The 20,847-nt window shown below is 39.9% G+C and overlaps 1 protein-coding gene across 4 annotated transcripts in view; it reads right to left on the bottom strand.

Moving 5' to 3' along the window:
- RRBP1 (ribosome binding protein 1) overlaps positions 1–20,847 on the bottom strand; it is a 65,099-nt gene that overhangs the window by 43,652 nt on the left and 600 nt on the right. The window lies entirely within an intron of this gene.

Below are 20,847 nucleotides of genomic sequence, written 5' to 3'. Positions count from 1 at the left end.
CTGGCAATACGCTCCAAACCAAGAGGATGAACCATCCTTCTCAATGCCCACAGACCAAAGTCCAAAGAGTCAGAGGAGGCCTGGTTCCCACCTTCCTGGCTGACAGTGCAGGCTAGGTTCAATTTCAGTGAAGAACTCCAAGAGGTTTATTTATTTGGATATACTCAACTTTAGTCAACTAATTTTGATGTTATTATCACATTCCCAGTCCCCTAAACTGGAGAGTGAGAAACAGAGCCTAGCCCTCTATAGAGGATCAGCAATGGAATTCGTGAACAGAATGCGAGCCTAAGAAGGGTAGGTAAGGGAAAGTGGAGAAGGGGGGAGGGAGAGAAGCGGGAGAGGTGAAGCTTCCTCCCCAGCATAACACCCCCAAATCTCTAGATGCTATGGTAGGCCGGGTGCAGGCTTGTCAGTGGCTTAGAAGTTGAGATTTCTCTTCCAGTGAGAGAGGGAGAGGGAAATAGAGTAGGATTTCTAAACAATCATGAAATCTAAATTTTGACCTTAGGGCACTCTTAAGAAGGAATGGAGAAGAAAGATTGTTTTAAATGTCTCAGCATTATTTTCTAAGAAAAATCACTGTCATCGCAGAATAGACAGAGAGTTTCACTTTCTAATAAAACCCCTGTAGGTAGAGAGTTTAATGTGCTCCTGACAAACACTTCACAGCCCATGCTTTCCACAGTGGTAACTCCACCAGCCACAGCTGTGATACTTATTCCTCCCTGGGTCTGTAGGACCAAGTCAAACTCTTCATTCCAGTCGGAACCTCTGCAAATGAAGTCCAAGGTAGCCTCATGCAGCCTTCAATCTGGGTAAGTGGATTCTGACCTCTGGCCATAAGTTCTCACAGCGTGATCCATGGTATATCCTCACATATGACAATCAAGAGAGGCTGCACCAAATTAGTTCTTCTAGAAACACACACACAAGCTAAGTATTGAAAATAAAACTGTGCCCTGCTTAGCCCTAGAGCGAGTGAGAGGGCAGGAACGATAAGCCTTGGAACTTCTATGATCAACCTCCATTTCTTGGTGGGCATCCACCAACTGAAACTCCAGGTTCTCACAAAAGACCTCTCAGAATTTTGCCAATGTGGACATGCTCAGCTACAAAAACCATGTTCCTATCATTATATTCAGTCTATTCAGATGACAAAATTCCTCAGAAACACTCTCCCCTTTCTCCAGAGGCAGTGAAACGCCAGGGGCCTGGGTTACCCTGGCCGTGACTCTGTGAGCCCCAAGTGGCTTCCCAACAACTCTGTAGTTGAAGAGTGGTCTCCCGTGGAGCTGAAGGGTCACCTCCTACAAAGCAGGGTCTGTCCCCAGTGAGTGCTGTGGGGCTTGTACAGCCTCGTGGTTTAGTCAGAAAAGCCAAGGTTGAAATAATTAGCCTTGACTCTTACTCAAGTTAGGCAAACATGGGACTCAAAACTATATTCTCTGCTGGGAGCACAGAATCGAGAAAGGCTAGCTTGAGAGAATAATTTCCTCTGCAGCATACACAAGGTCTTTGATAGCTATACAACTGTGTCTTCTGAACTTACACAAAAAGGATTGCTCTAAGAAATTACATCCCTACCACTAAGTCCTGGGTTAGAAATGCTTTAAGAAGTCTTTCACAGAAGAATAAAAAGCCCTCATCTAGGAGTAACACACTGAAACATTTAAGGCTAAGGCTGTTGCACAACAAACAGCAAATGATTAATATCAAAAAGGAATCTAAGTGAAAGCCAGCCTTCTTGCTGTTCTGTAGGGTCAGCTTAGGTGGCAACATCATGGGAGATTCCTGACTCACAGAAATGATAAAGCTGGTGATGCTTCACAATGTACTCAAGATCAGCATTTGGGGTGCTTTGCATCTGAATTCCCCACTGTTATAAAAGGACCCCTACTAGGAATCACCCCCAGGGTTTCCCACAGGCCATGCCCAGGTTGGAAAGGTGTGTGCCACCCACATCCTGTACTGCGTTCTGTCAATTCTCGAAACTTCTATGAAATATTTCCTTTTATTTACTATTGCTAGTATGCTTAGACTGTAAAGTAGAAAGGTGAAGGCCCTGTGATAGAAGGAAGCAGGTCACCCAGAGGCTTGGGGACCACTCGCTCCCAGGCACAGCTGGCTCAAACTTACTGGCCCACCTTGAAAGTCCTAGGGAGTAAGGATTCAGGTAACAAAAGTGGAAAACTCAAATTCTTTAGACAGAACACACCTGCTAACTCACATAGCCCAACCAGTCTAGTCCAGTTTGGCCATTTCAGTCCAATTTGGCAATTGGATTTAGACAGGCTTTGTGAAAGAGCTTTCGACAGCACCCTTGGGGTTGGGTCTCATCACTAACTAGCCGCTCCACTGTGGGCTATGTGTGGCTGTGGGGCAAGAGTGTGCTGCGGGATGGGGAGGGTATCTAAGAGAAAAAAGTCCCCAGATCGATTTCCTGGGTACAAGATAACCTACCAGGAAGATACAAAACTAAAACAGAATGACAATGAAATAGAGACTCTAGTAAATACAGTTGTATCAGAATTACTGTCTCCTAATTTTTTTAAATACTAGGAAATATTTCAAATATACAAAAAAGATTAAGAAAAATATCCTGACCACTCATTTACCTACAACTCTATCATCTTTGATAAAGATTTATCATATGCAAACATTTTACTATATTTACTTCAGATATTTTAAAAACTTATCTATCCTTCCAGAAAACCAGCACCCAGATATGTGTCACTTAGCATCTCCATATGTGTTTATGCTTGTATTACAAATATCTGTCTCCGCAAACAAAGTAGAATGTGGCTCTGAGTGCTGGTGAGGGCTATATAAATGACACCACTGCAGGTACCACTGGGCAACATTTTTTAAGATTGAACTTAAATTATAGTGTGACATGTCTCCCAGGTTTCCTCTGCCCATGTACAGATTTCTCTACGATACATCTAGAACTGGACCTGCTGGGTCACAGGGTGGTCGCAGATATGCCAGATGCTGGCAAACTGCTCCACAAAGGGGCAATGCCTCCAAGGTCCCCCACCTTCCACATCTCTGCCAACATTTCCTACTGTAGTCAAACCTGAAACATGGTTCCAATCACATGGATATGACATTGCACCACCCATGTTTACTAGCCCTTCAGATTTCTTTACTGTGTTACTATTCGTATCTTTTGCCCATTTTTCTATTGTTTTTTTTTTCCTGTTTGTAGGTATCCTCTACATATTTTTGATATTAATCATTTGCTGTTTTAGACGTGTGTCGAAGTCTGTGGTTTCTCTTTCAACAAATTTATAGTGTTTTTTGATGTCAACTATTAATTATACTATTAATGTAGTCTAATTTACTAATATTTGCCTTTATAGTTTGTCATTCTTGTTTCACAGTTACTACTCCAAAGTCATAAAGAGATCCTCCCTTTTTTTTTTTTAAAGGAAAAAAGTGTCTCTATCCTTTAAATTCAAATAATTACTCACTTATGTTGGATGTAGGCAATACATTCCCTATGGGTCAAAACTCAAAAGGAAAACAATGATTCATACAGAATGAAAAATCTCCCTTACACCCCTGATCTCCAGCCACCCAGGTTCCAACCATTGAGATGAAAGACAACCATTGTGACAGAAATCATTTTACTGTTTACAAGTTATTTTATTCTACAAACCTCAGTAATGCTTTTTGTAGATAGTTTTTCAATCCCCCAGAATTCACTTTGGCATATGACAGGCAATAGTGATATAACTTTTCCCCATCATTATAATTACCCAGCACCATTTCCTGACTGCTGTCTCTCTCTCCATTCACCACATGCTCCCCGACTTACAGACCACCTGTGTCCCATTAAGTCTGAAATATGCCTAAATCTGTTACTGGACTCCATACTTCTACCAGTGTATTTATTTATCTATGCCCTGAATTACCACCCCATTTTTTGCCCATGTATCCCCTCCAAGAATTCTACTGGGATTTTTATTTGAATCACACTGAATTAACAGATGAACATAGGGAGAACTGACATTGTACATTATGGGAGTTTCTCACCAATAAATATAGTGTGGTATAGCTCTACAATCATTTAAATGTTCTTTTAAATTTGTGGATAGCTTTGTATGGTCTTCCCTATAAAAGTCTTACCCACCTTTTTGTTAAGAGTATTGCTATTTTAAAATGTACTGGAAAAAGATATCTTTTGTAAATTACTTTTCTATTTCTAGCTATAGAAAACCAGCAAAGTTATTCCTTTTGCACGTGTCTTTTACCCAAATATTATGCTAAACTCTTGTCAAATCTAAGAGTTTGTAGATTATCTTGGATTTATTTTGTAAAAAAAAAAAAAAAAATCACCTATGAAAAAGACAGTATAGTTTCTTGCTTTCTAAGCCAAATTCTCTCTGCTCTCTTGTCATGCAGAACTCTGAAGCAATGTGGAACAGGGCGAGAGAGGGGACTTCCTGGTCTCATCCCTAAGTCACTACTTGTAACATTTCACTATTAGATGCTGTGTTGACCATAGGTTTTTGGGAGAAGTATTTTCTCAGATTAAGCTATCTTATATTACTGGTTACCTTTTCTTTTTACCTTTTCTACCAATTGGGTACTGAAATTTAGCAAATGTTTTTTCTTTATCACTTGACATTTTCTTTAATCTGAAATGGGTTGAATTACAGTAATATCTATTCTAATGTTAACTCACACATGGTTCTTATGATATTATCCTTTCTTGATGGTGGGTTTTTTCTTTTTAATATATCACTAGATTTGGTTTGTTCACATTTTTATGTGAGATTTGCATGTGTGCTATTAAGTGAAAAAGTTCAAAGTCATTCTCAAACTGCTCTTATGTGGTCTTGTTAGCAAGGATACTCGAGTCTCAAAAAATGAGCTAAGGATCATCCCGTTACCCCTTGTTGATAGGTTTAGAAGAACTTGCCTGTAAAACTGTCAGGATCTAGTGTTTTGAGATCTGTTCCTGGAGAAAGGAGGAGGTAGAGAGCTGATTTTTTAACTGCTAATTCCCCCAGTTTTGAGATATAATTGACATACAGCACTGTAATAAGCTTAAGGTATACGGCCTAATGACTTTGACTTAGATCATGAAATGATTACCACAATAAGTTGTTAATATCCATCATTGCATATAGATACAAAACCAAAACAAAAAACATACACAAAATAATTTTTATGATGAGAACTCTTAAGATTTACTGTTAACAACTTTCCTATACATCACACAGCAGTGTTAGCTGTAGTCATCACAGTGTATTATCACGTCCCTAGTACGTACTTATCTTATACCTGAAAGTTTGTACCGTTTCACCACCTTCTTCCAACCATCCATACTGTTGCTAAGAGCAAGAGTTTGCCCTTTTTATAGCTGAATAATATTTCACTACACATACACCTCTTCTTTATCCATATGTCCACTAATGGACGCAGGTTGTTTCCAGGTCTTGGCTATTGTAAATTGCTGATTCAATTTCAATGATTCTAGAACCAGCTTTTGGTTTGTGATCCAATCTATGTAATTAATTCTCATTATTCCTTCCTCCAACTTCTATTGGTTTATTTTATTCTATCTTCTTGACATAAAGGCTGCAATGCACAGTATTTTCATTATTGTTCAGTTTTAAGTATTTTCTAATTTCCACACAATCTCTTAGACTCATGAGGTGGCAGTGCTCTTAACTTTCCTGACATATGGGTGATTTGAATTATATTTGATAATTTTTCATTTAATTGCACCGTCATCATAGAATCTGTTCTGTGTGATGGAAAACAAAGCTTCCAGACTTTTAATCATAATCTAGAAAAATTATTTTTTATGTGACCCAAGATGGATGGGGACACACATACACACATATTTGTATGTATGTATGTATATACACATGTAAATAACAAAACTTTCATAAAACAATAATTCAATATTAGTACATGGAATGCACTGGTATTTTCTATGTCATCAAAAAATTTTAAAGATTTTTTCCACAACCAACTAAATTGACTTTGAGGCTCATAATAGTTTGAAAAACTGGTTTAGATTATAACATTTGATAATTTTTAATAGATTATGGTCAATTTTTATAAATACATGTGTAATCTATGGAATGAAGGGTTCTACAAGTATCCTTAGTTTGAGCTTAATAATTTTCTACAGAACTATACTAGTTTTTTGCCTGCTTAACCTAATAGCTATTGAGAGCTTTAAAATTTTCCTACCATGATCAAGTACTTACCAATTTCTCCTGGAAATCTGTCAACTTATGCTTTATTTGGAGGCCATCGCATTAGGTAAACATGAGATCAGAATTGTTATGCCTTCCTGATAAAGTACCTGCTATTTTCCCTCCTATTTTGTAGTGACCTTCTTTATCCCTAACAATTATTTTTTTCATTAAAGTCTAGTATGTCTGATTATTTAAAAAGTTATACCAACTTTTGGGGGGTTAATCTGGCCTAGAATCATTTGCTATTCTTTACTTTCATACCTTTCTGTGTTTGTATATTTCAAGTAGAGCTCTTAAAATATCAAATAGCTGGATTTTATTTTAAGATCAGTGTGGCAATTTGTTTTTTTCAACTGGTAGATTAACCTGTGTTATAATTTCCTATATAACTGGACTAATTTATACCCTTTTTTTGTGATTCCTATTTATAATACTTTTTCTTTGTAGTCTCCCCTTTTTGCATTCTGCTGGACTATTTAAAGTTTTATCCCCTTTTCCTCTATGGTGCTTGTAAGTTCTACATTCTCTCTCTCTTTTTTTTCTTTTTTTAGTGAGTACTAGAATTATAATTAAAATGAATTTTACCCTTACATTTCCTAACATATGTATTTGACCTCATTTCATCAATGACTCTTGCCCAACAGAATTACAGGCCTGAAGTTTGGTGCCCTTCTATCTGAGATGAGCACCTTTTCTGCCTCAGTGCATCCCACCCTTCTTCTCTATCACACATACCTGGACTTATTGTTGTTTTGTTGCAGAGAGCTTATATTTAAATTACCCAAATGTTTACCAATTTATTTGCTCATCACTGCTTCTTACATTTTACTGCCTTAATTTTGGGTCTTCCCAAAGTATATACTTAATTAGTTCTTTCAGCAAGGATCTCTTCTTGATAAATTCTCAGTACTTACAGACCTGAGGAAATTGAATGGATTATCTAGGTATAGAATTCCTTGCTGACAGTTATTTTCTTTCACTGCTCTGATATTATTTTGTCTGCTGGCTTTTTTGTGGGGATGGGAGGTTAGTTACTACTGAGAAACATGTTGTCAGTCAGTTTGTCACTGCTTCATAATACCTTTTTAAAAATCTCTCATTACTAATAATATCCATGTTTGGGTTCTAAGGATTCGACAAAACAGTTTTTGGTATGTATTTATTTTCATTTATCTTATTCAGGCTTATTGTACTTTCTGAGTTTGAGAAGTTGTGTTTTTCATCAATTCTGGAAAACCCTTGGCCACTTGGGTCTTAAACTCCTTGTCTCTTGTTTCTTTGTGGTAGACCGCAATCTCTCTGTGGTACCATTGAGGGAATCTCCTCAGACATATGTTCCACTTCACCAACTTTCTCTTCAGCTGAATCTAACCAGCTCTATAACCAGTCCTTTAACTTATTCTTTTGTTTTGTTTTTTTCCAAGTCAGCCTGGTTCTTTTCGTAGGATTATTTTTCCCCATTGATATTTTTCATTACCTATGTTTATGCCTTTAATAGCTATTTTGTACCATATCTTTGGTGGGCTGAGTCATGGGGTTGTCTCTACAGAGTGGTTTTATCCTTCCTTCAACTAGGCCCTCAGAGAAATCTGTAGCCAAGGACAAATTTTTTACAAGAATGGGCATCCTGTTACAAATTTTCAGGAGACTGCTTCCCCTGCCTGAGGATAAAACAGATAAGCTCCCCATGTCACCATCCCTTGTCACTAGTTTGTCCTTTCATTGAGGGTGTGGACCTTCAAGGGTGAAAGTTTTACGTAGGTGTTTGAAGGGAGGCTCAAGTCCTACTCCCCACCTTAGACAAACCCCTGTCCTCACATGGACATTAAAGCCAAAGGCCAAAGACCCAGAAGACTGGCTGACAAAGCCCCACTCACACCCCAGGGTAAGTTTACTCTTGGGTCCCAGTTATTCGCCCCACTCTTGCTTTATGGCCTCTGGCAATCTCTTTTCACTACCTTGTAAGCTTGGCTCTGCTTTTTAAAGCATCTTACTCACTTTACCCAACACTTAGAAATGTTTAGAGAGTATTCCAATGATCTTATCTAAAATTTTAAGTATAAGCTGATTATTTTCTTCTACACAGAGAAACTAAGAGAAATGCTGTTAACTAAAAGTTGTATTCTGAAATAATTTATTTCATGCTTTAAGAGAATGGAAATAATTGACTTTCTACTTTAAAGAAACAAGGCTACTCATTTTAAAGAAAGATTGAAACACCAAAAATAGAAATGTATTCTATTACTTATTCACTGGCCATTTTAGATTCAATTTCTATGCCTAAGGAAAAAAAAAAAGAATAAAAGAATAAAGAACATGTTTTTGTTCTTTTCAAAATACCAGTCTTTGGAAAAGTAAGTACTTAAACAGAACTAAATCTTCTGAGCTTACAGAAGCCTAGAGGCTTCACCTCAATTATGAAGATAACATACCTACAAGGTAGCAATCAAGAATCGTGACTTCTCAAAATGGACATAACAGTTAAGATGTGCTAGCCCACAACAGAATTCTTCCTACAGTAGACATTAGCTTTCCAAAAAGCAAAGATCGTCTCTTCCCCACTGTATCCAAGCAAAGCTCAGCACGTCAACTGAATGAAGACTCTATTAACTATGACATCAAGATACGAGTGGCTCGCTTATGTGGTTATATGGTTATAAGGACCACATCTAAACAAAACGCAGGCATCCTCATAGAAGAAAACAATACACTGTAGAGCCTTAACATGCTTTTGGAAAGAGTTCTTTCTTGGTTTACCATGATTTTTACACTATTGCCAATGGTGTCTTTAAAAGTATCATTTTTTGTTTGTTGCTGGTATACAGAAATGTAATTGATTTTTTTCCCTAGCAACCTTACCTAATTCTAGTAACATATCTGTAGATTAAAAAATTTTTTCTACATATATAAGCATATTGCCTATGAATCACAGTTTTTGTTTCTTTCTTCCCAATCTTCCTATCTTCTGCTTCACTTTTCTTGAATTTCTGCACAAGATAGGACCTCCCACACAGTGCTAAAGAGAAAGAATGACAGCAGGCATCCTGTTTTTCCTAATCTCAAAGGGAAAGATTTAGGTGTCTTGCTATTTAGTGTGATGTTTGCTGTAGGCTTTTTGTAGATATCCTTTTTATTAGGTTCTTGGTTCTTTTCTTGGTTTGGTGTTGATAAGTTTTTCCTAGAAATTTGTTTATGGTATCAAAACTTGCGAAATTATTGCCACATTGAGATGTAAAAAGTCTTCTACGTATGATGTGTGGTACAGCACCCTCTCCTCTGGATCCTTCAGATATTTTTAATGAATACCTATGACAATGATTTGATTTTTACTTAGCACAAGTTGTTCATAACAGTCACTTATTTTTTTAATGTTGACCACATCTGTAGAAGTCTCATTTTACATTCTTGATATTATTCGTGGCTTTTTCTTGGTCAATTTTGCTTGATATTTGTCAACATTATTCATCTCTTCTAAGAATGAAGTTTGGGCTTTGTTGAACTTTACTGTATATGTTTCCTGTTTCATTAATTTCTCTTCATTGTTACTTCCTTCTGATTGGTTTATTTTACCTTCTGTAACTTCTGGAGACAAATGCTTACTTAGCTCATTTATTTTCATCTCTTTTTCATTTTTAATGTATATATTTAAAGTTATAAATTCCCCATTAATAAAACTTCAGCTACATCTTACAAGTTCTGATATGTATGTTCATTATCACTCATTTCAAAAATTTCTATTTTCCCATTTTTTTGGCCTACAAATACTAGAAGCATATTTTTTTAAATTTTCAAATACAGAGATTTTTCTATTTATCTTTTTTATTCATATTTCTAGTTTAAGTGAACTGTGGTCAGACTACCTGCTGTATATAATTTTAATCCTTTGACATCTGTTGAGACTTTAAGGCCCTGGATATGGCCAATCTTTGAAAATTTAAGTCAAATATGTATTAGCTGGCTGCACAATTTTGTTTATACATTCCAGATTTTGTTCAAAGTTCTAATCTTTACTGATTTTTGTCTGCTTAGCTGTCAATTACTGAGAGGGTGTGCTAAAATTCTCTACTATGATTATAGATTTGACCATTTCTTATAGTTCTGTCTATTTCTGTTTTTATATCTTTTGATTTTGTTAATATGATACAAAGTTAAAAATGTCATATCTTTAAGCTGCACTGAACTTTAATCATTATAAAGTGACCTTAATTTTTTTTTAAATCTGGTATGACCTGTATATGTTTTAACTAGAGTAGTAAATTTACATTTAATATGAATGCTGACTTGAGTTTAAATATATAATTTTATATTGTGTTATTTCTCTACCTGTCCTGGGTTCTTTTTGTCTCCTTTCTTATCTCTTTCTGCATTGTTTTTAAATCATTCCATTTTCCCCGCTCTACTATAACAATACACTGCTTCTATTCTTTGGTAATAACCTTTAAAAAATAACATTCGGGGTTCACAAGGTTAAAACTTCACCGGTCTGCACTAATTCCATTACCCTTTTAATTTAATGTTATTGTTTTCATGTATTTAATCCTATCCTTTTTTTCAGCCCCCTCCCCACTGCCAACATTATTAGTCTTTTATTAGTCTTTTACATTTGTTTAGAGTTACCCAAATATTTACCACCTTTACTCTTCATTGCTTGTATATCTCACTCTTTCCACTTGACATTACTTTCCTTCCAAGAACATCCTTGAGAATTTCCTTTAGTGAAGAACTACGTTGGTTTTTCTCTTAAAAGTTACTTTCATTTCACCTTCCCTCTTGATTTTCTCCTTTGGTTGCTGTATCACTACAATGTCTATATGTGAGTTGTTTTTTTGTTTGTTTGTTTGTTTGTTTTTAACCATGTGGAAGATGGATATCTCATTTATTCCACAAAATTCTCAGTCATTATTTCATCATATACTGACTCTGTCCATAATCTCTATCCTCTCCTGGAACTCTAATTGGATATACCTCTCAGTCTATCCTCTCTGATTCTTAATAGGTTTTACAAATTATTCATCTATTTGGTTCTATAAATGAAATCTGTGTATTTTCTTCTGCTCTATCTTCCAGTTTATTTATTCTGTTCAATCTGTTGGATTTGAAATTACAATTATTGAGTTGCTCATGTCAAGAAGTTGTACCTGATCCTTTTTTCAAACTTTCTAGGTCATTTGACACTTTCCTTTCCTTGTAGGTATTTTCAATCTTGTCTTTACTATTAATTTAATAGTAAAAAGTGTTTAAAATCAGTGTCAACCGCTCCACTGTCTTGTGTTTTCACAGATCTCTTTCTATCAATCCTCATTCACAGTACTCTGCATTCTTGTGCTTAGTTATTCTTAACTAGGGACTGCTTGTTTTCCTTTAAAAATTATTCCTGGGGATTCACTGAGCCCAGGATAAAGGTGCAGTCCTTCAAAGATCTGCTTGCTTGTGAACTGACCCATGAGTGCTATCCATACAGGCTGACTCCAAAATAAAGAACTTTTAAAATCAGCTTGAGAATTTCCTACCACAAAAGGTCACGGGATCTGCAGGAGGGGCAACACTTGAGTTTAACTTCACAGGACTTATTTCTGACTCACCTTCACCCTGAAGGTGTGGGAGCGGTCTGTGATTCCAGCCCTATCCTAAAAAGGAAGGTCTTCCGTCATACTGCCCCTTATGTCCAAAGATGCCGCTAAAACTGAGTGTGCCAGTTTGCCAAATGCCCTTGGGGTTGTGCTTCTAGTACAGGATTACTTCTTTCAGTGATATTTTGGCCTCCTCATAACCTTTCTCAAGATCTTCCAAACCTTTCAATTCTTTCAAAAGGCATTTTTATCTGGTATGTAGCACATGCCTCACGCCTCCCCACCCCAGTCAGCCCACCTAGTCCACCCTATCACCTGAAACAGTGCCTCTTCCTTCTCTAAACTATTGACACTGCTGCCACTCCTACTCAAAGCCAAATCCCACCCAACCAAGCTCTTAAAGGGATCACCTCTGCTAGGTAACAGGAGGGCTGGCAGTGCTAGGAAGACTTCCAAACCCAAACCTGGATGTACAGTAATCCAGGAGAAGGAGAGCGGTGTCTGTCCTAGCACCACTAACCCTGGGCTCTGTACAAGGATTCCAGGAGGTGGGCAGATTTTCAGATTAGAAATGTGGGGGTCAAGGCTGAATGACTTTCGGTATCCAAATGTTGGCTCCTTTGTTTTTAAGATATCCACTTAATACTCCAACACCCATTACATTAACTTGGAAGGGGAAAGGGATCTGAAGAAGAACTCAATCTCCAGAAAAGCTCTGCTGAACTCCTCTTCCCGTCATTTACTACTGCAAGAGGAGCTGCCTTTCCATTCAGATTTGTGATTCAGAGACAGCAAATGCTCATCAGCAATAAAATCTGACCCTCTTTCACAAGCCCTCTGCAAAAGCCCATCTTTGATTAAGGAATTCTGCAGCCAAACCTTCCCGCCTCTTTGACAAAGAGAAATGCAGCACGAGAGTTATTTCTTATTAACAGCAATGGTAACCCAAACTTCATTTTGGTTCCTTTTTAAAGTCAGCCATTGTACTGTATATTCCACATTCTCTTATACTGCTGGTGGAAGCATAAATTAGTACCAGCACTTTGGGTAATAAATCTGGCACTCTCTTCTAAAACTGAGCATATGTCTCATTGTGGCCCAGAGATCCTACTCTCAGGAAGAGACCCAACGGGAATGTGGACAAATGGTACCTGAATCAGGGGTAAGACTTTGTATTTTATAATATAATATAATTTATATTATAATTTAAGCCCTGAAGACAAAAAAAAGGGGCCATATACTAAACCTGACAAGATTAAGGAAGGCCCTCATGGTGGACCCTACAAACTCAGAGACCGAAAATAATCACATAGGATGGTCTGAACATAAAAATTCCTAACTGAAAGTGGGTCATGGTTGGTAGTCACATTCTGCGCCTGTAGCTTTCTTGACAAAGGTCAATCTTTACCTTAAGTGAGCCTGTCTATTGTCTTTTGCATCTAAGATAACATACTTTTGGAATGTCAGAGTAATCCCTTTTTCCCAGACCCTTCAGGGCACAACCCACTGCACCAGAGCAGGAGACCACAGAACCCCTCATGGTTATCTTGTACCCTTGCATACTAACTCTATGTGCCACAAATGTTAATTATTCACTGTCCTGTACCCACTAATGTAAAAGAAGTATTTGTCTCTCTGTTTTACTTTTTATCCAATCCCAGAGATTCTCCCCACCTGCTCTGCTTTCTCCCGACCCCTTACTCAACCACCAATGAGTTCATGTAACCCTCCTTATGTCTCCTCCTTTGATTTTAATGTATAAAATAAGCTGTGAAAGTGCCATTCTCTGGAAAATTTTCTTAATCCATTGAGATTTTGCTTCCTGGCAACTGTCAGTTTGGCTCAAATAAACTCATTAAAATTCTCGACAGGTTTGGACGTTTCTTAACATTGACAGCCCCAGAAACTATTCAAGTACTCATCCACAGTGAAATGGATAAACTGTGATATATTCATATGATGGGAGTACTATACAACAAAGACAGCATGGATGAACCTCACACAAAACCAATGAAAGACCCAAAAAAGCCTATGCCATATGATTTCATTTACAACAAGTTCAAACACAGGCTGAACAAATCTGTCTGCTACAAATCAGGAGAACAGATACCCTGGGGGATGGACAGCAACTGGAAGGGGCACAAAAGGAGCAGGGGAAGGGACGGGCGAGACAGATAATCTGTTTCTTGATCAGCTAGTTAAACAAAATGTTTAGTCTGTAGAAGTTTACTGATCTACAGACTCACGATAGTAAATTTTTCTGTATATGCACTTTAGTAAAGAGTTAAAAAAAATCTATGCCAACTTTGGTAGAAAAATGTATCATGTGGATCTTGACGAAAGGGCATCGTTAATGACTGGAGAATCTGTTGCAGCACTTTCACTCCTGCCACTTTCCAGCCCTCGCATGTGCACACACAATGTTGCTCCCTAGCAAAGGGAGGGGGTAGCTGAGACCAAGGTCAAGGCAGACAGTCACCTCTTGCCTTAACTGTCTCATAGACCCTTGCTGTCCATGGCCATGCCCACTGTAACATCCTCCTTACTGACTCTTAAAAATCAAACTGTTCAGAATAAAGCTCAGGCTCTTCCAACTTAAGAGGGAAGTGACTTAACAAGAGTGGTTGGGCTTCGGAGTCATGACTTAAGTTGAACTTTTAAACATCCTTGACACATCACTAATAAGACTTTTCATTAAAGGTGTCGATGATTCATTTATTCTTCAGTACTGACCCCTTTCCTTCCCTCCATCCCTGCGACTACTACCAAATTCTGAAAACTACAATTTTTCTTTCCAATAACCACAAATTTCTAGAACTCGCAAAGAAATGAAAATGTATTAAACAGAAATAAAGTTAAATCTAATTCCTATTCGGGTGAGTCTTAATTGAAAAGAAAATAGTTTTTGATGCAGTCGAGTTGTACATTTCAACAACTGAATGAGAAGTTCCAGAAAAACATACCACCTGGGCTTAGGGCCAGAATGAGGGTGTTACATATAAAATGAGTAGGCCAGATCCTCTGGTCAGAAACAGCTAGAAATCTAGGATGTGCTGTTCATTTCTTTGCCAAAAAGCAAAAGAAGGAAGAGAGAAGACATTTGCCAAAAAGCAAAAGTAGGAAGAGAGAAGGATTGGGGGGCCTAGGCCTGGAATGGCCTCTTACCAACCAGACCACCTGCTCCAACAATTTTTCTCCACCTCCCCTGGCTTCCATGAGCAAGTCCTCTCAGAGAAAAGAAAACCACCATATGGGAGGCAGGAGGTTAATTTTATCAACTCCTCTTACTCCTCAGTCTGACTAAGAGAACAGAGAATGAAATCCCAGCTACAAGAATTTTCCCTCCCACCACTAAGGAGCACTCTTGCCACTATACACAAAATTCACCTCTTTTCAGAGCAAGCCGGCTCACTGTTCAAACCAAAAATAACCTTTTGATTTCTGGAGAGTGTGTCATCACTGATATGCTCTGCAAGCTCCACTTAACGCTCATCAGCTACCCAGGGAAACAAAGGAAACAAGCTGCCAATTCTTCTAGAACCAGTGCGAGTGCCTGGGAAGAGCCCAGTCTGGTGAGGGATCCTGGTACGGATGATGGACTCCAGAGAAACAGGTAACAGTGAGGTCAATGTAACCAGCCTGGAGAAAGCAAATGCCCAAGTCTCCCCCTAAGGGTCACTTCAACTCCCTGGCAGAGCAGAACCATCCACATTTGACACTGCCCCTCCACAAGTGTAACCATCAATATCCCAACTGGAGCCAGGCTGGAAGGAATCCAAAAATCACCTAGCTTTGGAATATATTTTTTATGTTTATATTTGATGCTCTAGGAATCCAGACTACTTCAAGCTAAACAGTAATATAATCATAAAACATAAGTACTAGAAAATCATCTCTCTATTAGCTCAGCAAGGATGGGCACCTACTGTGTGCCAGTCGCTATTTTAAGGCATTAGGGATACCTTAGAGAAACAAAAGAAGACATATCCCTGCACAGGTAGAGCTTATGCTCCAGAGACAGAGATGACAAAATAAGTCACATATGCAGTAATGTCAGGTGGTGATAATGAAGAGAAAGCCATGCAGAGAAGTGGGACAGGGAGTGGGAGAGGGGGTGGGGAAATGTCAGGGGCTGTCACTTTAAATAGAGTGGTCAGGGAGGTAACAAACCTAAAGGTGGGGGGAGCAAGCCATGTAGCCATCTGGGAAAAAGCTCCCTACAAACAGCAACAGCATGTGCAAAGGCCCTGAGGCAGAACCATGCCTGAGAAACAGAGAAGAAGCCAGTGTGACTGGAATGGAGGAAAAGGACAAAGCAGGAGTGAGGCCAAAGTGAAAGTGGGACCCTTGGAGGCCAATGTAGGGACTCTGGCCAAGGAGAATCTTGAACAGAGAAGTGACATGATCTGCTCTTAAACTAGAAGGCAGGGGGTGAGAGCAAAAGCAGGGAGACTACTTCACAGCTAGTGAAATAACCTAGGCAAGATGAGAGGGATTTGGACCAAGGCGGTAGCAGTGGAAGTGGAAATGGTTGGATTCTGGCCCTAATTTGAAGGTAGAGCTGATAGGATTTGCTATTTGTACGGAATACAAGCATGAGAAAGCAAGGAGTTAAGACAAATCAAGGTTGTGGCCTGAAAGATGGAGCCATCTGGCCTAGCTTCATTTTACACAAGGAGGAAACTGAAGTCCAGGGAGGAGAAAAGTCATGTCCAGGGTCACGCCACTTATCTCTGGGACTGGAACCCCCAACCAGTGCTTCTCTCACTGCCCCAAGCTGCAGCTCAGCAAGAGACACCAATGACCACTCAGGTTACACTCAGATGCCCTCCAACTCCTCTCTGCTCTCTGATGTTGGGGTAGACAATGACTTCTCAGGAACCACCAATACCAACACACATCATGTAAATCAGGGTACGATGCTGATGAATGAGAGCACAGGCCCTGCCCAGAGTGGACGACCATGGACCATGTTTGCCATGCAAGAAGGTAGATCTAGTGTGGCCAGAAATTCCCATTTTTCCCAAGAAAACCCCCAAAATCTAGATTTTAATAAAAATATTCTCCATTTTAAAAGGTGTCTTGTTTAATAACATGAAGTTGGCCAGGCAAATCCCAAGTGAAGGCCAAATTCAGTCCATGCAGGGTACCAGTCTAGAATCAGTCTCAAAATAGCCTAAAACAGATTATGTTTGCTCATCCCACGACCAGGCTTAGGGTATGGAATTAAAGCTTTGGCTTAAAATGGTCTTTTATTCCAGCTTTTGAAACAGCAGACGATATTCATCATCACTATAAATAGCTGGTAACTCCCAACACAATCTTAGTGGACCTCTTCTCTGACCAAGGAGAAAGTAAACAGCTGCCTATCATTCTATGTTACTCTATGTAGAGTACTAAGACCAGTCCACTAGTACAGTTAAGAATTCAGAAATTCTTCCCAACTACCATCCAATAAGCCTTTCAAAGTTATAACGAGTACAACAGAGCCTTGCAAATAGTCACTGACCCAGGAAATAACTTATGCCAGCCAAGTATGAAAACGCCAGTAATATTGGAACATGTAAGGTTTGGAGACTAGCAGCTTTTCCAGTCTTAACAAAATAACTAAATACAGAAATCACAAAACTTTATAAATTAAAGTTATATCCCATTGCTAGACAGGTGGGAGATGCAGGTCACTTACGCACTTAAAGGAAACACACTAGATGCATCTGTTTTTTAGATCTGGGAGTCATGTTGCCTATTTCAGGAGACTCATCAGAATTTGTCTAGCTAAGAAAACAGTCTCCTAGGAAGTACCTAAGTTAATTTTCTATAACACTAAGTGGCCCTCCTGCCCAGACTCTCTCACTTAGAAGTACATATTTACTTTCCATACAAGCTATATGCTTTTTGCCCAATAACTACTTTTCATGTTTGGTTTGGCCATTTTGATGTTGTTGGTATTAGGTAAGAATCACTACAAGGCAGGGCCATTATCTATGCTGCTACCCATCCACCCTCCTTTTATTTTTTTCTTGGTTGTGCAATTTACAATGCACCCAAAGAATTGGGAATGCTTTCTAAAGATGTTATCTCATTAGATTGAAGCGCATGAACTGCCACCAGTCAACTGTTTTTGACATATAGAATGGACAATTTCATATGGTTCAACATAATAATATTTCTAATTGTTCAAGGGGAACAGAACCCTGAATGTTTAAAGAGTACCAGCTACATCTAGACTAGTACTATCCAAAAGAAAGAACATCCTGCGATGATGGAAAGGATCTAAATCTCCACTGACCAACACATGGCTACTGAGCACTTGAAATGTGGCTAGTATGACTAAGAAACTGAATTTTAAATTTTATTTAACTTTGTTTTAAGCTTAAATAGCTCTTTGTGCCTACCGTATTAGACAACTCAGTTTTCTAGACAAGGTCTCACACCTTTGTACTTATGTTTGAAAGCCCAGCACACAGGAGATGCTTCAGAAATAAATGAAAAGTACCTTTTTGCACTGCCACATTTGCAACTGACTCCCCGCCTTCCTTCCAATGCAGCTTTTAATTTAGATCTAATTCCATGTCCTCCCTTGGGTAGTTAATGTCCCAGCAAGTGTGGAATTATACTGTCCTGTAAGTGAATATTCAGAAGGCTATGCCCGTATCACCCACCAGCTAGGCAATAAGAACTGGCCTAACAACCATCTGACCTGCTGGGCCTCTATGTTCTCATCCACAGAATGAGGACAACCATATCTTCTCTATAGCAAGGCCTAGATGTATGTCAAAGTTGTGGAATCTGATTCTAAACAGTAAACTCTACAAATAAAGTTGGGCTCAGCTTCATTTGCCCAATGAGACACAAGACAACTAATGAGACTATGTTAACAGGTATGGCCATCTACCTCATTTAGCCAACTTTTATAATGTTATGGGCCAGGCCTTAACCATTGCAGGTCCAGGGTGTACAGATGGATAGCACAGTCTCTACCTTTGTAATTCTGAATGATCATTTTTTTCCTCCCAAAACAAGATTTTAGCCAAGAAAAATCTGGTGTCTAACAAGAAATGTTGCCTCCCTGCCTATGTGTCATTCACCTATTAGTTGAAGTTCCCAGAGATAAAAGAACAGGAAGAGTCTGGGTTGCTGACATTTTTAAAAGGTGTCCCTGCTACATAATAATATTCAATATTCCAATTAAATCACTTGCATTCAACCACTTAAACAGAATTTGGTGCTGTATAGTTATTGTAGCCTGTTGACTTAGGGCTCATTTCAGCAAAGAGCAAAACTGTTCAAATATGACTCAATGATTTGGGATTTATTTAAAACTTTCCCGTCATCAAAAAATTTTCATGCACCAAGATACCACTCTAGCTTCTTAAGCTCTTTATAGATGTTTAGAAGCTGATTCCTAACTATGAAAGAAAAGAATTCTGTTACAACATAATGTGTCTACAGTTCTATCCACTGGACACCCTGTATTTCCAAACCCAAAAACACCTTTTCTGTTCCCCAGTCTCAACAGGCCCAGAAGCCTTACATGCCGGGTTCCCACTGCTCTATGCAAAGGAAAACCTACTAGGAGTTCTTTTTTTCTTTACTTAGAGAAGGAAGTGGCATCTCCAGGACCTCAGAACCGGAAGCTGCTTTCTGAAAAGGAAACAGGTTGGCAGCCTATAGTGGGGTTGACCTTTTGGAAAGTTCATAAAAGAACTGAGATCGTCACCACAGTAAGCAGCATGCTGCAGGATCACCAAGACTTCCCTAATATCAGATTAACGGGAAGTTAAGACGACCAAAGAAGGAAAGTGTAAAGCAGGAGGCAGGGTCAGTGAAGAATATATGCTCCCCAAATGTGCAGGGCTGGTGTAAAATATGCAGTTGTCCATCCTGGGAGTGCTCAACAAAAGACCTAGGTCTCCAGGACATCAGCAGTGGTGTTCTTGAAGAGATCTCTGGCCTAGGATGTGAGGTCCTACTGGGCCTACTTCCTTCAAACTTGAGAAAGTGCCACCCAGGCACCCTCATCCTGAAGGTTCCAGCACACTAGGCTAACAGCGATGTGGGAGGCTCCCAAGAGCCTTCAAAGTTTCATTTCCTTGGTGCTTCCTAGTCTCTACTGACCTCCGACCTCCTGGAGTTATTGACAAATTGCCTTCTGTTTGCACAAGGTCCCAGTTTTATCCAGCACTCGCCGGGGAGGCTGCCCAGCCCCTAATCGTGAGTGGGTGGTATTATCTCCAGGCTACAGAGAAGGAAACCCAGGTTCTGAGAAGTTAAGGGACCTGAGTGTAGAGACTGTAAGCATGGTGGCTTAGGGGTGGTATCCAGCCCTACATCTGCAGCATGCAGATGGAGCCAGACCGACTCCAGCTCCCTCTCGTGCCCCGCACGCCCCTAAAAACTCATTCCAACAATCAACAGCCAACACTTGTTGACAGCTCCCTACGTGTGCTGGGTCTTCACAGATTTTCTCTTAAACAGGAACATCAGCAGCCCTGTTTTTCACTCGGGAAGTGGACATCCGGAGTGAAACAACTAGGTCGAGGTCATCCTTAGTGGCGCCGGGATTTCAGAAACCCCCTCCCTTAACCAATACACCATACCGAGCTACCATTTAATGAGGGGTCCCTGAAGTTTCCCGGACGCCCTACTGGAAGCGCGGACCGCAGCCTGCCACCCCCCCGCCCCAGGGAGCGGCCCGCGAACCCGGCGGGCCCAGGCGGGCGCCAGGCCGGGTGCCAGCGCTATTGGCCAACTGGGCTGGAGGTGCCCGCTTCCGTCCGGACCTGGCACCGCAGGTCCATTCATTGTTGCACGGAAGGGATGGGACGGGCAGAGCCCGGAGTGTCCTGATCCTCCCGGCCCGGCGCCCTCGCGCTGGGCTGCGCGCGGCTGGGCCAGAGAAACGGTGACCCCGGCCCCGCCGCCAGGGGGAGCAGAGAGCCGCCTCCAGCACTCCGGGAAGTTGCCACCGCGGCCGCCCGAGCGTCCGGACCCCGGACGGCCCCACACGGCGTCTCCCGCAGCCCCACGTCCCAGGCCCTTCCCGTCCAAGG

Source organism: Pteropus alecto, unplaced genomic scaffold (genome assembly GCF_000325575.1).
Source record: "Pteropus alecto unplaced genomic scaffold, ASM32557v1 scaffold45, whole genome shotgun sequence".
NCBI classification, from domain to species: domain Eukaryota; kingdom Metazoa; phylum Chordata; class Mammalia; order Chiroptera; family Pteropodidae; genus Pteropus; species Pteropus alecto.
Note: the sequence above shows the minus strand (reverse complement) of the source record. Positions and strands in the feature narration are given on the sequence as shown.